At 30.1% G+C, this 19,853-nt stretch overlaps 1 non-coding gene and 1 pseudogene across 1 annotated transcript; one reads left to right on the forward strand and one right to left on the reverse strand.

The window, feature by feature from the left end:
* Nucleotides 1-2,524: 2,524 nt before the first annotated feature.
* LOC133035219 (small nucleolar RNA R71) lies at nucleotides 2,525-2,631 on the forward strand. Its single transcript, XR_009686499.1, has one exon. It is a non-coding gene; the product is annotated as a small nucleolar RNA R71 (small nucleolar RNA).
* Nucleotides 2,632-14,320: 11,689 nt separating this feature from the next.
* On the reverse strand, nucleotides 14,321-19,502 carry LOC115720591 (large ribosomal subunit protein uL23-like; annotated as a pseudogene).
* Between the last annotated feature and the right edge of the window lie 351 nt (nucleotides 19,503-19,853).

Here is a 19,853-nt window from a genome sequence, read left to right on the forward strand (position 1 = left end):
CTATAAATAATTATTAAATAATATTGTCATTTATCATATTTATTAATTGAACCATACAAAGTATCATAATTAACAAATATGCCCCTATAAACTCTTTCTTTACAATTTCGCCCTTACTTAGTGAAAATTTCACAAATAGACATAGTCTAATTTGAGAATTATAATTGATTAATCAAAACCAATTATATGAGTCTTACAAGCAATATTATCTCAACTAGTGCGGGGACCATGGGTCTATATAACCGAGCTTCCAATAAGTAGATCAAGAATTTAGCACTAAAATTCACTAACTTATTAATTCTTCGTTGAATCCACGCATAGAACTTAGAATTGCACTCTCAGTATATAGAATGCTCTATATGTTCCACCATATAGACACATCATTAGTTATCCATTGTTATAATCCTAATGTGATCAATGATCCTCTATATGAATGATCTACACTGTAAAGGGATTAAATTACCGTTACACCCTACAATGTATTTATCCTTAAAACACTTGACCCCGTATAAATGATATTTCAGCTTATGTGAAATGAGTACTCCACCATTTATGTTCGTTTGGTCAAGCTCGAAGGAGATCATCCTTTGCTTACTATTCGCCAGATAGAAGCTATAGATTCCATGTTTATGTTAGCGCTCCCGCTCAATTGCACTACCGTGTTCCCAAAATGTACGTATCACCCTGACCTAAAAGTAGGCTTAACTAACAAATCAAAGAACACGAATAGCCTTTCAAGATTGAGCCTAATCATAACAGGATTAAGATCATTTGATCTAGGATCAACTAGGCGATATTGACTTGAATAGATATTACGGTAAGTTTAATAAATCTAAGTCAAAGTTCAATATCGGTCCCTTCCGATGCATACTCCATGGATCCAACCTGAGCTTTACTTTAACCAATGCTCTGGAAAGAACATAGCATTTCTCCAAATGCAAGTAAACTCTTGTTGTAAATTATCATATCAGTAAAACCCTGTGTCTGATAAATCTAGGAAACTTTATTCACATAGTCATGTTTACTTTCCAATGTGTTGACAGCACAATAAACAGGATCAAGTATGTGAAAAGGGTTTCAGATGAATTTATACATTATGTACATATAATCATGAAATAAATCATGTGAACCATGCAACATTAAATGTTATTTCTGATCTATATTAATAAGTAAATCTGATTATATTGAAATGAGTTTTATTTAGGGCATAAAACCCAACACCTTCACCAGTACATCTTCAATTATCTCACGAGGATGAGTCAAAGAACGATCTGCCAGTTGTAAAGTCACTGTTGTAGGCTTTACTTTTCCCAATCCTAGCCTTTTGAAGACAGACAATGGCATTAGATTAATGCTTGCTCCCAGATCACATAGAGCTTTAGTTTCCACCGAACCCCCTATAGAGCATGGAATATTGAAACTACCCGGATCTTTAAGCTTGGGCTGTAGTTTCTTTTGCAAAATGGCGCTACACTCCTCAGTTAATGCCGCTGTTTCATAGTCCTCCAATTTTCTCTTCTTAGACAATATCTCCTTCATGAACTTCACATAACGGGGCATTTGTTCCAAGGCTTCAGCAAAAGGGATGTTGATGTGTAGTCTTTTGAAGACCTCTAGAAATTTTGTGAACTGCTTGTCTAGATTTGTCTTTTGGAGTCTCTGAGGATAGGGTATCTTTACATGATGATCAATACTGATTGGTGGAGACTGTTGTGGTGGTGCTGGGCTATCATTAGCCTTCTCTACTGTTGATGTTGGGGTTGGCACTGGTTGAACTTTAATCTCCTTATTTACATCAACTGGTTGTGTCAATTCAGGCCCATCATACTTCTTACCGCTCCTCAGGGTAATTGCGTTGCAGTTTTCCTTAGGATTAACTTCAGTTGTACTAGGAAAATTTCCTTGAGGACGGGTTGCTACTTGAGTTGCTAGTTGGCCCATCTGAGTCTGCAGGTCTTTAATTGAAGATCTAGTTTCAGTCATGAATTGAAGCAGTAAATCTGTTTGCAAACTAGAATTTCCACCAGAAGTTTGTTGCTGATTAAACTGTTGGTTCTGATTCTGGTTCTGATTTCGTTGCTGATAGAACCCACTGTTTCTTCGGTTATTACCCTGGTTGAACCCATAATTGTTGTTGTTATTCTGCGAAAAATTTCCTATGGCTTTAGCTTCATCCATTGGCAAATTATCCACATCTTCTTGACACTCTAAAAAGTGATGATTTCCTCCACATATCTCACAAACAATTTGGGCTTGTTTAGCTTGCCCTACCATTAGCTTTGTCAATGCCTCAACCTGAGCTGTCAACTTTGTGATGGCATCAACCTCTAACACAGCAACTACCTTCTTAGATTGACTCCTTTCAGTTGGCCACTGTTGATTGTTTAGAGCCATCTCCTCCAATAGATCATAAGCCTCATTAGCACTCTTTCTCATAAAGGCTCCACCAGCTGCTGCATCTATTAGAGTTCTAGTATTACCAATCAACCCGTTGTAGAAGTTGTAGACCAGCATCCACTTCTCTATACCATGATGAGGGCACTTTTTGATCAGATCTTTAAACCTCTCCCAAGCCTCATGGAGAGATTCATTATCTTGTTGGCAGAAGTTGTTGATTTCTCCTCTCAGCTTTGCAAACTTGGCTAAAGGAAAGAACTTTGACAAGAATTTCGTTGCCAGATCATTCCAGGTGGCAATAGAGTTGGGTGGCAAGGAGTTTAGCCAACTCTTGGCTCGTTCTCTGAGAGAGAATGGGAACAGTCTCAGTCAAATGGCATCATCACTAACTCCATTAACTTTAAAAGTTTCACAAAGTCCCATGAAGTTAGAGAGATGTAGGTTAGGATCTTTAGAAGGGAGGCCACCAAACTGAACTGAAGACTGCACCATTTGAAGTATGGCAGGTTTAATTTCAAAGTTGTTCGCATCCACTGCCGGTGGCCTGATACTTGACTGCACTCCCGTCAGAGTAGGGAGAATGTAATCTCTCAAGCTACGGCCATTAGCTTGATCTTCCACGGCACCACCATTATTACCGTTATTACCTCCATTGTTCGCAGCATTAGCATTCACCTTAGCAGCCATGATTTTTGAAGTTTCAGCAGTTGCTGAAACTCCTTCTTGCCTCTTGTTCTTTCGGTTTCTCCTACAAGTTTTCTCGATTTCAGGATCAACTGGTAATATGACAGCTTGTCCTTGACGGCGTATACACTTAGGATTCTTGAAATGGATCACGAAAATATTGCAAGAGAAAGGTTAGAAAAATCAGCAAGAGAAAATATACCAAAGTAGAAGTTAGTATAATTTTGTGTAATATTAATCTTTAAATAATTCCCCGGCAACGGCGCCAAAAACTTGTTACGAATTTTATGTTTATTACGCAAGTGTATGCAATCAAGTAGTATCTCACGCAAGTGAGGTCGAACCACAGGGAATTGGATTAAGTACTACTAAACTATACTTATGATTCTATTTGGTAAAATAATAAGTTTGCAATTTGAAAGTAAATAACTCAGAAAATTAAAGAGAAAATAAACGACGATTAATCAAGATGAGAGATTAGGGAGGTGAATCCTGTTGATAAGCTACCAATGTTAATACCTAATTGCTATCCTTATCTCAATGTGAATGACAGATTATAAATTAACCTAATTCTTTTCAGATCTTTTAGGTTCTAAATAATATGTTCTCTAATTAACTTCTTAATTAAATCAACACAAAATCAGCATTAAGCAATAATCTATTCGTCACTGAGGCTATGTAAATACTTTCGTTTCACATCAAAACCTAGACTATCCAAATTTTAGCATTTTCAATTCTCACTTTTCAGATTTCGAATTGAGATCATTAAACATGTAAAAGGTGATCAAGCTTGCACATGGAATTAAACACAAATATAGATAGTATTCACACATAAGATGAAGGAATGGCAATTATTTATTAATTAGGCATAAACTTAAACAACATTCATCATCCTCCCTTATTGGAAAATTTGGTTCAACATAACTCTAAAAACATCCATGATTAATTCAGAAACAAAAACAAACATAAAGAAGAAATTAAGGGTAAAAGAAAGAAACTAGAAGGTGATATCGCTCCGGGTCTTCAAGATAGCTTCCTCTCCACTTGCATCCACTATTTAGGTCTATTTCTGCTTGCTTTGACCTTCACTGTCGTATTCCTTATATAGGGATGAGAAGTGTGCCTCAAATTTGAGAAAAAACCAAAATTAGGTCAAATCTGCGATTTCCGTACCAAGTCGCGACTAGCATTTAAGCTGGTCGCGACTACAGGCAAAACTCAAAAAACCGAGTTTCTGCCAATTCTCGAAGCCGCGACCAGGGCCGCGACCAGGAAAAAGGGTCGCGACCTGGCTCTCTGGAGGTCGCGACTACTGATGCGTCTGGAGCCGAATTTTCCAATTTTTTCCAAGTTTGTCCCAGTTTTTTTGCCATTTGACTGAATTCGACTTTTAACACCCCGTGAACCTGAAATAATGAAAATCAAGCATAAAAATATTCCAAAAGACACCAATAGACGAGATAATGCTAACTTTAAAGACTCGAAACATAGGCTAATTATAACCTAACAATCTTCTATTAATGGATTAAAACTGTATGGAATATGAGTTAGGTATTCTGTGACCAAGATCCACTTGCAGTATTCTAAGAACTCTTTGATGTAACTAAACCTATGTCATCAAAAGACACTACCACATTTTTTTAATCTATGGCATTTGTATCTTGTTCATAGTGGATTTGACAAGATCAATCTCTGCAAAGAGTTAATATGCCTATATCCACTGAAAGTAGTTCATCTCATTCGCAGATGGATGTACATTCAGGGGTGGATATGAGTTTTTCGTTGTATTCTTAAAACGATAACTCTAGATTATACCTTTTAGCAAGAAATTTGAAATGTTTAAAAATTTCATTAATTTCTAGCAATGGTTAAAACCATTAAGGTAAGTGGTTACAGATGTTTAGATATAGTTAGTAGATATGCAGTTCAAAGATCATTAAATTGATTTTTGAATTATATCCAAACTTACCTCCCCAGAAATTTTGAGTTGCATATTGATGATTAGTTACTAGTCGTTGCCTAATTCCTTCTATGGTAATACAATTTCAGAATGATGTAATGGTTGTATACTTAATGTAAATCATTACTAGATTCATGGATGACCTAATCAAAATCTTAAGAAAAGCTAGAACTGTTAACCATGGTTTGTTAGCTATTCTAAGTAATTAGGGGTGGACTATCCCATAGTCAATAGATAAGAAAGTGTTTGTTCAAACAAATACTACTTTTCTAAGATAATGACTAAGTCTGAAAATAAAGTAGCAAATAAAGGAGATATTTATTTCTTGTTTCCAAAGGTGTTCTATCATCTTATTTGACATATGATGATCCCACTGCCTCTGTTGTCTTGTCACAACCGAAGAGACCAATACCGTTTAGTTTTCTTAAACATAATTCACGGTACCTTGTCGTAGTGGGAGAGTTTCTAGGAACTCACCTTGTTATGACTTGGGAGACACTAGTGATTAAAATCCATTGTGAGTTTAAACAATTAATGGATTGTCAAGATAAGAAACTAAGAAGAAAGCCAAAAGAACTATGGTTTAATCCAGTCACATGGAATAACCTAAAGTTTTCTATTACAAGGACATAAAAGGAAATTTTCGTTTATAAGTCCATTCAATGGACTTAACAAAACTTCCTGTTCCTAGTATTATATGTTTGAGTTTAACTAAACCTATGGCTTGTGGTATACCTGGTAATTACTTACTCTAATGCAAGCAACTTACTTTAGTAAGATGCTGAAGCATTTTCTTTCTAATGGCAATCTATAGAAGCTTCACAACTTCTTAGGCATAGATTTTATTTATCTAAGGAAAAGTCTCAACTATTCCAGAAAAGATAAAGCCATGAAAGAATTTCTTATATCAACAGTTAGAGGTCTCAGATATGCTTTAGTATGCCTTAGACCAGACACCTGCTGTTGAGTGGGAGTAATGAGTAGGTATCAGATTAATCCAGGAGAAGAACATTGGAAGCCAATCAAGTAAATCTTAAGATAAAGAAGAGGAACTATATGTTAGTCTATAAGGGTGTGTTTAAAGCTCTTAGACTACACCATGTCAGATTTTGAAATTTGCCTTTGTGCTAGAAAATCTTTCTGATAAGATGGTGATTACTCTGGGGGTGGAATAGTGATTTTGGAGAAGTGTAAAAACCTATCTGAAGTCTCTAGGTCTACCAGGAAGGGACTGAATGTTAAAGTTGCAGGAAAGGTACTTATTCAGTCTAAGGAAAGTTCTATACATTTTTGGCACCATTCCAAATTGCCTAAACTACTAGTGTTAATTTCCTGATTAACCAAAAGTAGTTGCCAAAAGTATAGAATCCAGTATCCCAAGAGAGTAGACATATAGAGAGGAATTTCACATTATCAATGATTTTGTGATTAAGGAAGAGTAATGGTGGAGAAAAGGTTGTGGTTAATTCAACCTTTCAGATCCTATTACGAGGAGTTTACTACTACTACACTTGATTTGTATATCAAGGTGTTGAGATTATTTGAAACGTACTTTTTGTTTTATATTAGTGCAAGTGGGAGTTTGTTGGGTTTTATGCCCTAAATAAAACTCATTTCAATATAATTAGATTTACTTATTAATATAGATCAGAAATAACATTTAATGTTGCATGGTTCACATGATTTATTTCATGCATATAATGTATGAATTCATCTGAAACCCTTTTCACATACTTGATCCTGTTTATTGTGCTGTCAACACATTGGAAAGTAAACATGACTATGTGAATAAAGTTTCCTAGATTTATCAGACATAGGGTTTTACTGATATGATAATCTACAACAGAGTTTACTTGCATTTGGAGAAGTGCTATGTTCTTTCCAGAGCATTGGTTAAAGTAAAGCTCAGGTTGGATGCATGGAGTATGCATCGGAAGGGACCGATATTGAACTTTGACTTAAATTTATTAAACTTACCGTAATATCTATTCAAGTCAATATCGCCTAGTTGATCCTAGATCAAATGTTCTTAATCCTATTATGATTAGGCTCAATATTGACAGGCTATTCGTGTTCTTTGATTTGTTAGTTAAGCATACTTTTAGGTCAGGGTGATACGTACATTTTGGGAACACGGTAGTGCAATTGAGTGGGAGTGCTATCATAAACATGGAATCTATAGCTTCTATCTAGCGAATAGTAAGCAAAGGATGATCTCCTTCGAGCTTGACCAAACGAACATAACTGGTGGAGTACTCATTTCACATAAGCTGAAATATCATTTATACGGGGTCAAGTGTTTTAAGGATAAAATACATTGTAGGGTGTAACGGTAATCTAATCCCTTTACAGTATAGATCATTCATATAGAGGATCATTGATCACATTAGGATTATAACAATGGATAACTAATGATGCATCTATATGGTGGAACATATAGAGCATTCTATATACTGAGAGTGCAATTCTAAGTTCTATGCGTGGATTCAACGAAGAATTAATAAGTTAGTGAATTTTAGTGCTAAATTCTTGATCTACTTATTTGAAGCTCAGTTATATAGACTCATGGTCCCCGCACTAGTTGAGATAATATTGCTTGTAAGACTCATATAATTGGTTTTGATTAATCAATTATAATTCTCAATTTAGACTATGTCTATTTGTGAAATTTTCACTAAGTAAGGGCGAAATTGTAAAGAAAGAGTTTTAAGGGCATATTTGTTAATTATGATACTTTGTATGGTTCAATTAATAAATATGATAAATGATAATATTATTTAATAATTATTTATAGTTATTAAATAGTTAGAATTGGCATTTAAATGGTTGAATTAGAAAATTGGCGTTTTTGAGAAAATCAGATGCAGAAAAGGTAAAACTGCAAAATTGCAAAAAGTGAGGCCCAAATCCACTTGTGTAGGGCCGGCCACTTTTGTAGGAAATTTAAACTGATATTTTCATTATTTTAATGCCAAATAATTCAAACCTTACCCTAGTGGAATGCTATAAATAGATAGTGAAGGCTTCAGGAAATTTACACTAAATTTCTACTTCTTCTAATTCAGAAAAAACTGAGCCTTCTCTCTCCCTATCTTTGGCCAACCCTTCTCTTTCTCCTTCCCTCTTCAATTTCGAAAATCTTAGTGCGAGAGTAGTGCCCACACACAGCAAGTGATACCTCAACCATAGTGAGGAAGATCGTGAAGAAAGACTTTCAGCAAGAAGGAGTTTCAGCATCAAAGATTCAGAGAAAGAGATCCAGGTTCAGATATTGATAATGCTCTGCTACAGAAAGGAATCAAAGGCTAGATATCTGAACGGAAGGAGTCATTTAATTCCGCTGCACCCAATGTAAGGTTTACTAAACTTTATATGTGTTTATTTCATCGTTTGTAGAAAGTTCATATTGAGGGTGTTAATCAACATACTTGTGAGTAGATCTAAGATCCTGGTAAAATAATTTCCAACACCTACAACCCAGACGTAGTTAGGAGTCGATGGAGATCCAACAGTGCTAACCAATTGTCCTGCAAAAAAGACTCAACGTAATGAAAAATATGTTGATGAAAATCTCATCAATGAGGGTCGAGAAGGAGATCACGAAGATAAAGATCCTATAGATGACATGAAAGATAAACATGAGCAAGAGAACATGGCTCATGATGAAGAAATTCCTAATGATCTTATTCCTTACGATAATAATACTAAAAAAAAAAGAAAAGACCCTGAAGATCCTGACATTTTTTGATCCCAATGGGGACAAAGGAAAATATATCATGGGGGATCCTTCGAGAAAGACTGCTATGATCGCTACGCGTAACAAAGCAAATACTACCAGATAAACTTTGTAGAAAGCAAAGGTAGTCAATGCTCTAGGGCAAGGTGATCATATTTATTTGAGAATAAGGGCTATGCGAAAGGATAGGCCTAATACTAATGCATAAAAGTCAACCATTCGGGGAAACAAAAATACCCTAGTAATTTTGTTGACTGGAGCGATGAAGAAATAGAAAAAATTCAACTAGTTTTAGATAGCAGTCTCTCAGCAAACGACCTCCGGGAACATCTAATGCAAAGAAAGAAAGAGCCAAAGGCGATAAAGCAAGGCCTCGCGGGAATGATCTTTGAAATCACATTCCCTAGATGCCACATATCAATGTCTAGTTAATAATAAATTCCAAGATGTTTTAAAGAAAATAGGAAGTCTACGTAGATGACATGCTAGTCAAATCAAAAACATTCGAGGAGCATAGTGACTATTTGGAAGAGGCTTTTTCGATCATCAAAAAGTACAAAATGAAGTTGAACCCCAAAAAATACACTTCACAGTTTCTTTAAGGAAGTTCATAGGTTTCATTTTTAGCTCCAAAGTAAAAAATATATATACTAATATAATTATTTTATTAAAGTATTAAAATTAAAAAAAATAAAATTATTTAAATTTAACACACAAAATAAATTAAAGTAAGTAAAATAAATTAAAAAAATATTAATATCTAAGAGTGGAGACTTAATGTTACTAATAAAATAAAAGTTTGGAGACCAATTTACTAAAACATATTGTTTGGGGATGAACTTACCAAACGTATATAGTTTAGGGACTAATTTGTTAAAATATAAAGTTTGGAAACCAACTTACCAGAACCTATATAGTTTAGGCATATATGGTACAAATAAATTTTTATAAATAACACTTAAATTAAATATTTTTTAATAAAAATAATATAATTTATTGAATAACATAACAAAATTAATTATACAATTAAAAATATACTTAACTAAAATAAAAACTAAAAGGGTAAATACCATTTTAGATCCTGTTTTGCAAGTTACCAATTGGACCATCTGTTTTGTTAAATGACAAAATAGACTATATATTTTTCAGAATGGTAAAAATAGGACCCTGAGCTCAATTTTCAACAATTATATTTTTTAAGATAACCAACTTTAAGACAATTTCTAATACGAACAGATACAGAAAATGTAACCAGTTTTATCATAACATCTCTAGATCAAATTATTATTAAGTTTTCTTTTGACAAAAAAATTAGTTCAGGGTCTCCTATTTGTACAATTTTAAAAAATATAGAGTTTATTTTATCATTTAACAAAATAAGAAGTTCAATTTGTAACTTTTACCTAGTCTAAAATGATATTTACCCAAACTAAAAATATAATTTTTGGCGAGATTCTTTCGTGAATATATTCATCCTTCCACTTGTCATTTGTTTGCGTTAATCATGTGGAGCTTTGATTATTTTTTGACGATACATGCTTTGTTTGCTTCTCCCAAATCAAACTAAAAAGTATTTCATTTCATATCATTTTAATCAAAAGTATTCCTTTTATACCATTTTAGTTCATTCTTTCAGTTTTATACCATAAAGTATGGAGTGCTCTGCCCTCTGCTGTGATTTGGGCTTACTTCCGCCTTCTCATCAAACACCGAAATAACAATAATATAGAGGCTTTTTTTTCACTTAAAATACTTTTTTTTAAAAAAAAATATATTCATCAAATAGTTAGTTCTCACAATCATTACATAATACAAACTAGCTATAACAATATCTTCACAAATTCTAATCACTTTGTCACGCTATCAAAACATACCTTAATTCGAAAGTAATATGTTTTTCTTTAGAGATAACTAATATGTTTAAAATACAATTAATTCCAAAATTCTATTTTTTATTTTTTTTGTTCGTATTTTTAAAAGTAATTTTTTAGTTACTTATGATAATGATAAAAAATCAATTTATTACCTTTTTATAAATTTATGTCATATAAAAGATACATTTTAATTATCTCTAAAAATATATTTTTGTACATTTTAATAACTAATTAATTATTTTTAAATTATATTATGATATCTTATTATTTAAATTATATATATATTTTTTTTGACAAAGTGATTAAAATCACTCATGAATTTACGACGCCCACGTCCGCTACCGGCGCTGGAACCTCCTCGAACCAGGATAGCTCATCGTCTAACCGCAGAGCATGCTTTGCCAACCATGGGCCGCTAAAATCTTAGAGCGAGCCCCATAGGACAAAACTGCCCCTGGAAATTTAGACAATAAAGCTATAACATCTTCAAACAACGCTCCTAACTCAATAAAATAGTTTCACCTGAAAAAAACATCAAAAAACAGCATAAAACTTTAATTAGAAAACTATTCAAACTGAAGAGAATCAACCAACCACCAAGACTAAGCAACTAAATCTCCCTATAAAATACTAGAACTAGCCAAAGGGTTTACCCTTTGGCTAGTAACAACTAAATTATAGCATTCTATTTCATAACCTTCATAGGATCTCTATTCCTTACTTTTACCCTTTTAAAATCAAACATAAATAAAAATTTCCTTTTAATACTCATTATTCCTTAAATATTCAAAATATTATATACTAATTATTTCATTTTATCTCTTAAAAATATTACTTATTTATAGACTAAAACATGTTAAAATCCTTAATAAGTCAAATTATTTATTATTTTATTTACAGCGTAAAACATAGTATCTATAATCTTTATTCAACCTAAATTAAATCAAAATTGTATTAATATCCTTAAAACTTAAAATTACACTTTTCACATTCAAAAAGTACCATTTTCCTATTACCACTTCATCATACATTTAATTAATAATATTAAATTAATATTAATTAATCCAATTCGGTATTATCATGACATAATGCTTCCTTATTTATTATTTAAATAGATAACCTCCTAATTATTATACCATTCAAATTATTATAAAAACTATTCATATTAGTATTTTCGTATACAACTAATAAGGCAATAATCTCAATACTTCATTAGCATTTACTTCCCATTTATTTCAATATCTTCCCAAAAATAAAAAATAAAATAAAACAAAGTATTCTCAATTCACAATTAATGTCCCTATCTCCAATTTATTACAAAATCCTACATTTATAATTTATATACTAAAATTAATATTATGTTATCTATAATAAACTCATATTTATAATTTATATACCCAAAATTAATATTGTGTTATCTATAATAAACTAATAAGGCAATAATCTCATAATTATATACCATAATTGTTAGCTATTAAATTTTATAATATTTTTAAAATTCATGATATCTTGTAATTTTAACCAATTACCCTAAATAATTAGGGGCCACCCATAAATCATGCGCGAAAACCTTAAAAGGCACCAAAGCCATAAACAATGGCACAACTCATCCATCAAATTTGTACTTCCATTTCTTCCATAAAAAAACTAATACCACTCATCCAGAAATTCTTTAAAAATACAAATAATATAATAATTTTGGTACATTCCCATAATATTGAGAACAAACTAAATTTTCATAATAATTTGACTTTCTAAATATATCTAAACCAATATATTCTCATTAGACCATAAGTGTTTCCACCTCCCTTTATTACAAGATCCTCAAGATTCTTATTCTTCAATTTACTTAATTAGTTATAATATTAAAATCTGAATACTAAAATTCAAAACACTTTTCTTTTATGCTGAAAATTTCTAAAAAAGTATAAACCAAAACATAGCTAATAGGAATTAGCGTTTAAAGTAAACGCTCTTAAACCTTATTTCAGTTTAAAATATTCTTTAAATCATAGCTTAACCAAAATAATCATTTTATTCCGACTAATAAATCTGTATAGTGCATAACTTATTAACTTTTAAAATATTATTGTGTCAAAATTTTCTTATACATTCAATACCGAAAAATATGAAAATTTAAACAAACTACCCTAAATAATTAGGGGCTCAACCATATAATAGGTGCTAAAGCCTTATAAGGCGCCAAAGCCATATATAATGACGCAAAATAGAACAAAATCAATATAAATAATGCTATATTCATCCATTCAAAAAAAAATGTTATATTTATAATCATGATTCCAAAAAAAGGTAAACGTATAAATATAATTATTACTCCCAAAATCAAAGAAAATGCAAATTAAATTAAATACCATAAATGTAGAAACCATAATTATAAGAAAAATTAACACTGATATCAATCAATAATTAAGTATACACAAACTTACGAAAATTAAGTAACGTCCTTCAATTTTGTCTTGAGCTAAGTGGTCAAATCGAAAATCCACCACATCCTCACTCAACAAAAACCAGGGTTGGTCACATCCAATGTACAGTAATGGGACACAACAATGACAAAAACTTAATGCCGGCATTATAGAGAGAAAAAATATCAATGAAGATATGAATCCTTTCAGCACACAATACCATAATTCTGAACAGACCTAAATATGGACGGAAATAACAATAGGACTACCAAAATCTCTACCACACTGTTAGCAAAACACATATATACAATGAAAAAAGAAATCAAGAACTAAATTCTCATGAGATTACTTTTTTGAATACCCAAATGAAGGGAAGAAAAAATTCAAGAACTCAAAAAGTGATGATAAAAGAAACTATATACAAATATAGATTAGAAAGTACATAATTGAAAAAAGAAAAAAAGTTTAGATCTCAAACGGAGCTATACAAAGAAAAGAACAAACTCATCAAGTTATTACATAACTCAATCTTAGCTAAAAGAAAGCTCATTTTTGACATATTTATCAAACTAACACTTTCCCAGAAGCAAAACAGCAAACACATAAAGCTTTCATTTTTTATTCTTAAATCTGTACATTGATTATCAATCTCAAAAACTCCTTTGCACAAAAAACTTCTTTTGCAAATTAGCCCCCACGACCAAAAATAAACTCAAAAAATAAAATGGCGAACCTTGGTTGCAGAAGATCAGTAAACGTCAGATTGAGTAGAGATAGCGCAAAGAAATAAACGATACCACTCAGTTCGACACCGAAAAACAAAGAACGTCCCTATATATTTCATGGTCGTTGTGCACTGAAAAACTAGACTCTTTTCAATGTAATTTAAATATAGTAGTAGTACTATTTTATGTTTTTTAAATTAGAAGAAGAAAAATAAAAGTGAAGAAAATTAACATCACGGGTGGTGTGGTAATGGTTGGAATTCAGAATTGAGATTTTTTATATTTGAGTAACTTTTAAATTTATTTTCAAAATTTATGAGTTTGTAGTATAATAAACTTCCATTTTTAATAAATTGTATTTAAAGAAATATCTATCAAACACATTTAAGTTACTCACTTTTTTTTTTTTTGACGCAAATTACTCACTTTTTTTAAAATGTGACTTATATAGACATTTTGATTAACTATACATATATATATATATATATATATAAAAAAAAAAAAGTTACCAAAAAATTTAAATCATGACAAATAATGTATATTTTTGGACCATTTAATTATAATGTGAATAAGATATCAATCATCAGTTATCATTATATAAAATGGTCCACTTTAAATAAATATATAATATACTAACCTTCAATTTTTAGATTAGTTACTTTTAAAATTATATGTTCATTTTTAGATTTGTTTAAGACACTTTTTGTTTTGACCAAATAATTACGCAGTTTAATTATGTCTTCCAATGAAAATTGTAAGAGCATAACCGAAACAATAACCAGTTACATAAAAAGATTGTGACTTCAAACTGAACCAAAATCTCATAAAATTGTACTTCATTTGCAAATGGAAACAAAATTGAAATTCGTAATGAGAAATACTACAAAACTAGCTTAGATGATTCCAATTTTGTTAGCTACGTCCAGAGCATCATAGTCTGGGGTCAATCTAACGTAAGCCTTCTTGGTGCCATCAGGCCTAATCAATGTATTCACTTTCTTAGTCTGAATGTCATACATCTTCTTTACTGCATCCTTGATCTTCTTATTGTCAGCACGAATGTAAATAATGAAAACCAAAGTGTTGTAGTCCTCAATCTTTTTCATTACAGATTCAGTGGTAAGAGGATGTTGAGAATCTGATAATGATCAAGCTTGTTCCTTGAAGGAGCACTAATACGAGGATACTTGGGATTCCTTTCCTTCTTAAATGTTCTTGGGCGATGGAAGGTAACTGAAGTTCGGATCTTCTTAACTTTCTTCTTAATAGTCGGCCCTGATTTCACTGCTTTTGCAGCCTTCAAGGCTTGGGCCTTTGGATCAGCTTTCTTCGAGGAGAAATGCTAAAGGGCACCAGTGGTGCCTAGCACCCTCCTATGTGTCAATATCGCTATTGGTCCAACTAAGTATTGGGTCCCATATAATTTAATATAATAGCTTTTAAGGAGTATAGCTAGCTAATTGCAACGCGATATGTCGCAAAGGTGCTAGGCACCACTGGTACCTAATAGCAATGCTCTTCTTCGAGACATCAGCTTTAGGAGCCATTAAAAGCTGAAACCTTTCTGACTAATAAATATGAAACCCTGTGGGGCAACTTTTTACATTACTTTTTTTAGCAACAACAGTTATGCTACTTTTGATCTTATTTAAGACACTAATTTGTTATAATAAAGTAAAATAAATCTCTTAACTTATTAGGAAAAATTATAGACATCTAAATAATTACAACTTAATTATTTTAAAGTTATATTATGGTATCTTAATATTATTTAAGTTATATTTTTTGTATCATTAGTTTATTGTAGAACTAATTAGTTATCATATGGTAAGTGGTAACGCAATCCAATTAATCAAATTCTAAAATAAAATTGAATATTTATTCCTTATAACTAAACTAAAAACATTATACAATGGTAACTCATCACTATATCATTTGTACCATGAGCAACTTTATATTTTTTTTTTATTCCTGAAACATCGAAAAATACATATACTTTCCATATCTTAAAATAATCACATTGAAAAATAAATTATAATGGTACCATTTTTAACCTCAACCGAGTTGCAGTGTTACCGAAAATATTTTTTTGAAGTTTGAGATGAGAAAGAAAAAGATAAAGAGAGAGATAAAGAAACTCAACAAGAAAAGAAAAGAATGAGAAAAATTAAGGGAAATGTAGAGGTGGGTGTACTCTTAATGGGTATTACCCATGAATGAGTAATGTTAGAAAATTTTGAGTTTTTATGATTAATTTTTCTATTTAATTAGAAAATTTTCTCATTTTTACATTATATGGCTGAGATTGGTCCATCAGCTAAAAAAAAAATAATAAAAAAAAGTTTTTCGGCAAAAAAGTAATAAAAAAAAGTTGAATTTGACTTAAATATTTTTTTTTTGTATAAACATATTTTTGATATAGTGTAAAAATAGGTATTTTTTGATATAGGTAGCTAAATTAAGCAAGAAATTCAAATTTCTCTTTTATTATTCGCTATCGGACAAAAATCTAATAGTTTAATATTTTTAAAATTAATATTTATAGTTAAATTTGTTTATTACCTATTAATGGGTAATACCCATTATTCCATATATATAAATATATATTTTATTGGGGATTTTTACACTATATGTCAAATTTGGTATTTTTTTTACATTTTTATTTATGTTTGGTTTTTTAAACTTTTTTATAAAATCTGTTTTTCAATTTTACTTTTCACAAAGTTCTTTAATTACAAAAATACCTTTATTGCTTATGTTTAGTCTCTTTTACATGTTAACTCTTTTTCTCTCTTTTTTTTTTTCTCTTCATTTTTCCCTCTCTTTAAATTAAAAAAATAATTTAATATTAATTAAATAAGAAATTTTTACTCAATTCAACCAAAAATCACATATTATTACTTTCTTATTAGTGAGCGACATTTTGAATAATTTTAACATTGATTGTTTTTTTTATACATTTTTAAAAGTTTAAAATTTTAAAAATTATTACTTGCCTATTAATATTGATATAATGTACCTTTACTATTTTTTTTCAATTTTTACTTGTTAGACATGACTCTCTCTCTCTCTCTCTCTCTCTCTCTCTCTCTCTCTCTCTCTCTCTCTCTCTCTCTCTCTCTCTCTCTCTCTCTCTCTCTCTCTCTCTCTCTCTCTCTCTCTCTCTCTCTCTCTCTCTCTCTCTCTCTCTCTCTCTCTCTCTCCAGTCAAATACTCAATTTTTTGTTCTATTCTTTTATATTCATCACATTTCTCTCTGATTTTTCATTTGTAAAACTATTTTTTTTAGTTCATAAATTCACAATTTACTATGGCCTTTGTTTTTTTTTTTTTAAAAAAAAAAGAGTAACAAGACTATGGCTATTGCTAGAGCTTCTTCCGCCTTTTTTCCAATTCTAGATCCTAAAAATGTTACTAAATATTAAATAATCTTGAAAACTCAAAATACAAACTAAAATGGGTAAGAACGCTATTGCAATGGAGGATCATCGTGTTTCTCAACCTATTCCGGAAGCATCAACTTCAAAGAAAAGGCCATTGCCATATAAGGTTGAAAATAGAAAAGCAAAAAAAAAAAAAAAAGTGAAAACAATGCAAATGCTAGTGTAAGTAATGTCATGTATAAATACCCTATTTTTATGTTTTATTTATAATATTACGGCCTAAAGTTTTTATTTACAAAAATATGCTTTTAAAATTACAAAAATACTCTTTTCTCAACAAAAAGTAAGAAAACAACTAAAAAATAACGTGAAATTAACATCATGACAACTATGAAACAATCATAAAGAAATTACAAAACAACCAAAAATACCCCAAATAAATAACCTTGTGGCAGCTACAATACAACTTTAAATAAACTATAAAACAATAAAAAAAAAACAATTTATTAGTTTTATTGAAGTACGTATTTTTGTAAATAAAAAAATTAAAAATAAAAAAAAAATATTTGTGTTAATGTATTTTTATAAAATATCAAATCAAATTACACTAAAAGAGTATATGTTTAGCTTTTCTTTAAGTACATATATTATTGAGTTGATATACAAATAATTTGTAATTACTTTTACGTTTGTTTTATTTTTTTGAGATTATTTGTATGTTTTTTAAGTTGTCGCAATGTATTGATGTTTAATCTATTTTTATGTTAAAGTGCAGTTGTTATTGAGTTGTTTATTCATTTTTTTAAAGTTGTTTAACAACAATAAAAAAAAGTTTATGTTTAATTTTTTATGGGTACATATATTTTTGAGTTGATATACAAATATTATGTAGTTACTTTTAAATTTATTTTATAGATAACTAGTTTTTTATTTCTTCTTAGAGTTGATGCAATTACTAGAGTTGTCATACAGTTATTTATTTGTTATTATTTAATTGTTCAATTAATTAAGAGAAAGTTAATATATATGTATATATTTAGTTTTTCATCGTACATATTAAGATTGTTTTTGTTTTTTTTTTGGTATTTCCAAATGTCAAAAAACCAATGTATTGATGTATATTTTTATTTTTGTATATATTGAAATAGTGTTGTTGTCTAGTAACTTTATTTTTAGTTTGTTGTTGTTGTTATTTTGTTGCTAAAAAAGAACAATCGAAAAGTCTGTTTTTTTTTTATTATTTTTATTCAAAATAATAATAATAAAATAAATTATACTATTTAAAAGTATGTTTTAAATAATATTTATTCAAACATTTTTTTACAACGTAATACAAATCACATCTAGCTCATTTCTAATCATTAGTTGTTTTATAGTTGTTTCATCTTTTAATTTATTTTGTTGTTGTTGTTTCACCAAGTCATCCATTGAAGAGTTTTTAAGGGAAAAAGGCGAGATAATAATGTCGAGGTTGCAACTCAAAAGATTAACGTATAGTTTTTGTTGTCTTTGTTTGTTTCAAAGACTTATTTTGTTATGTTTATATATCTTTTTTGATGTATTTATTTAGTAAGAAAAATTGTTCAACCTTAAATAGTTTATGTCTCTTACTTTTTCTATTTATAATTAGTTGTTTTTCAGTTTTAATTTAGTTATTATATGGTTCTTATTATAGGGTTCTTAAAAAAACTATATCATTGGGTTAAGCCTTACATTAATTAGTTTATTTGAGTTTTATAGTTGAAGCTGTTTTAGTTTCATATTTATTAAATTTTACAATTACGTTATTTTTTAGTTGTTATATTGTTGTTTTTATGTTGTTCAATACATGATATACTTACAATTATGTTTAACTATTAATCGTATTTTAATGGTTCATTATTTGATTAATTTTGTCATCTTAATATTTACAGGTGCGTGATAAGACCTTTGATGGTGTTTAAAAGTTAAACTTTATAACTTATTTTTTTGATTTGTCTTGTTTGAATCGTTCTCTGCTTGTAGTTCATTCATTTGAAGAAAAAAATCATAGTAGAACAACGATATAAAAACATAAAGACAATAGTTGCTAATATGTTTTTTAACTGTTAACAGCTATAACAATGATATAAAAATATAAAAATAATTGATGAACAAATAATTGTATATTCTTCAATATTTAGCTTCTTCGAGTGTCAGTATCAACAAAAGTAACATCTTTTGAAACTGATCCCCTCCTTGGAGCAGATAAAAGTTGTTTAGTTGTTGTTGTTGTGTTGTTGTCAAGTTGCTTCACAGCTGAGTGTCGTGAGTTATTTTCACTTCCAGCCACTGTCATATTGTTGCACACTATTGGTTGGGTGTCTACTATAAGAGTTGTTATTCTGTTGTTACTGTGTAGTTGAATGTGTTCACAAACAATAAATATCGTGTGAAATCAGTTTTCTTTATTAATAACTTTATGTAAAATAACAAACTTTTGTCATCCTTAATTTAGAGTCTAGAGTAGTCGTGATGTTGCTCTCAGTAATATTAATGTGTAAATTAGCAAAATATATATTAATGTGTGTGTAAATATGTATATTTATATATATGGTGAGAAATATATAAATATAGTAATTCCATATACAACATCAATAAAAATTAAATAAATATCTTACAGTGAAATAAATAATATTGGCAAATTGAA

The sequence above is a fragment of the Cannabis sativa genome, chromosome 2, assembly GCF_029168945.1.
Source record: "Cannabis sativa cultivar Pink pepper isolate KNU-18-1 chromosome 2, ASM2916894v1, whole genome shotgun sequence".
NCBI classification, from domain to species: domain Eukaryota; kingdom Viridiplantae; phylum Streptophyta; class Magnoliopsida; order Rosales; family Cannabaceae; genus Cannabis; species Cannabis sativa.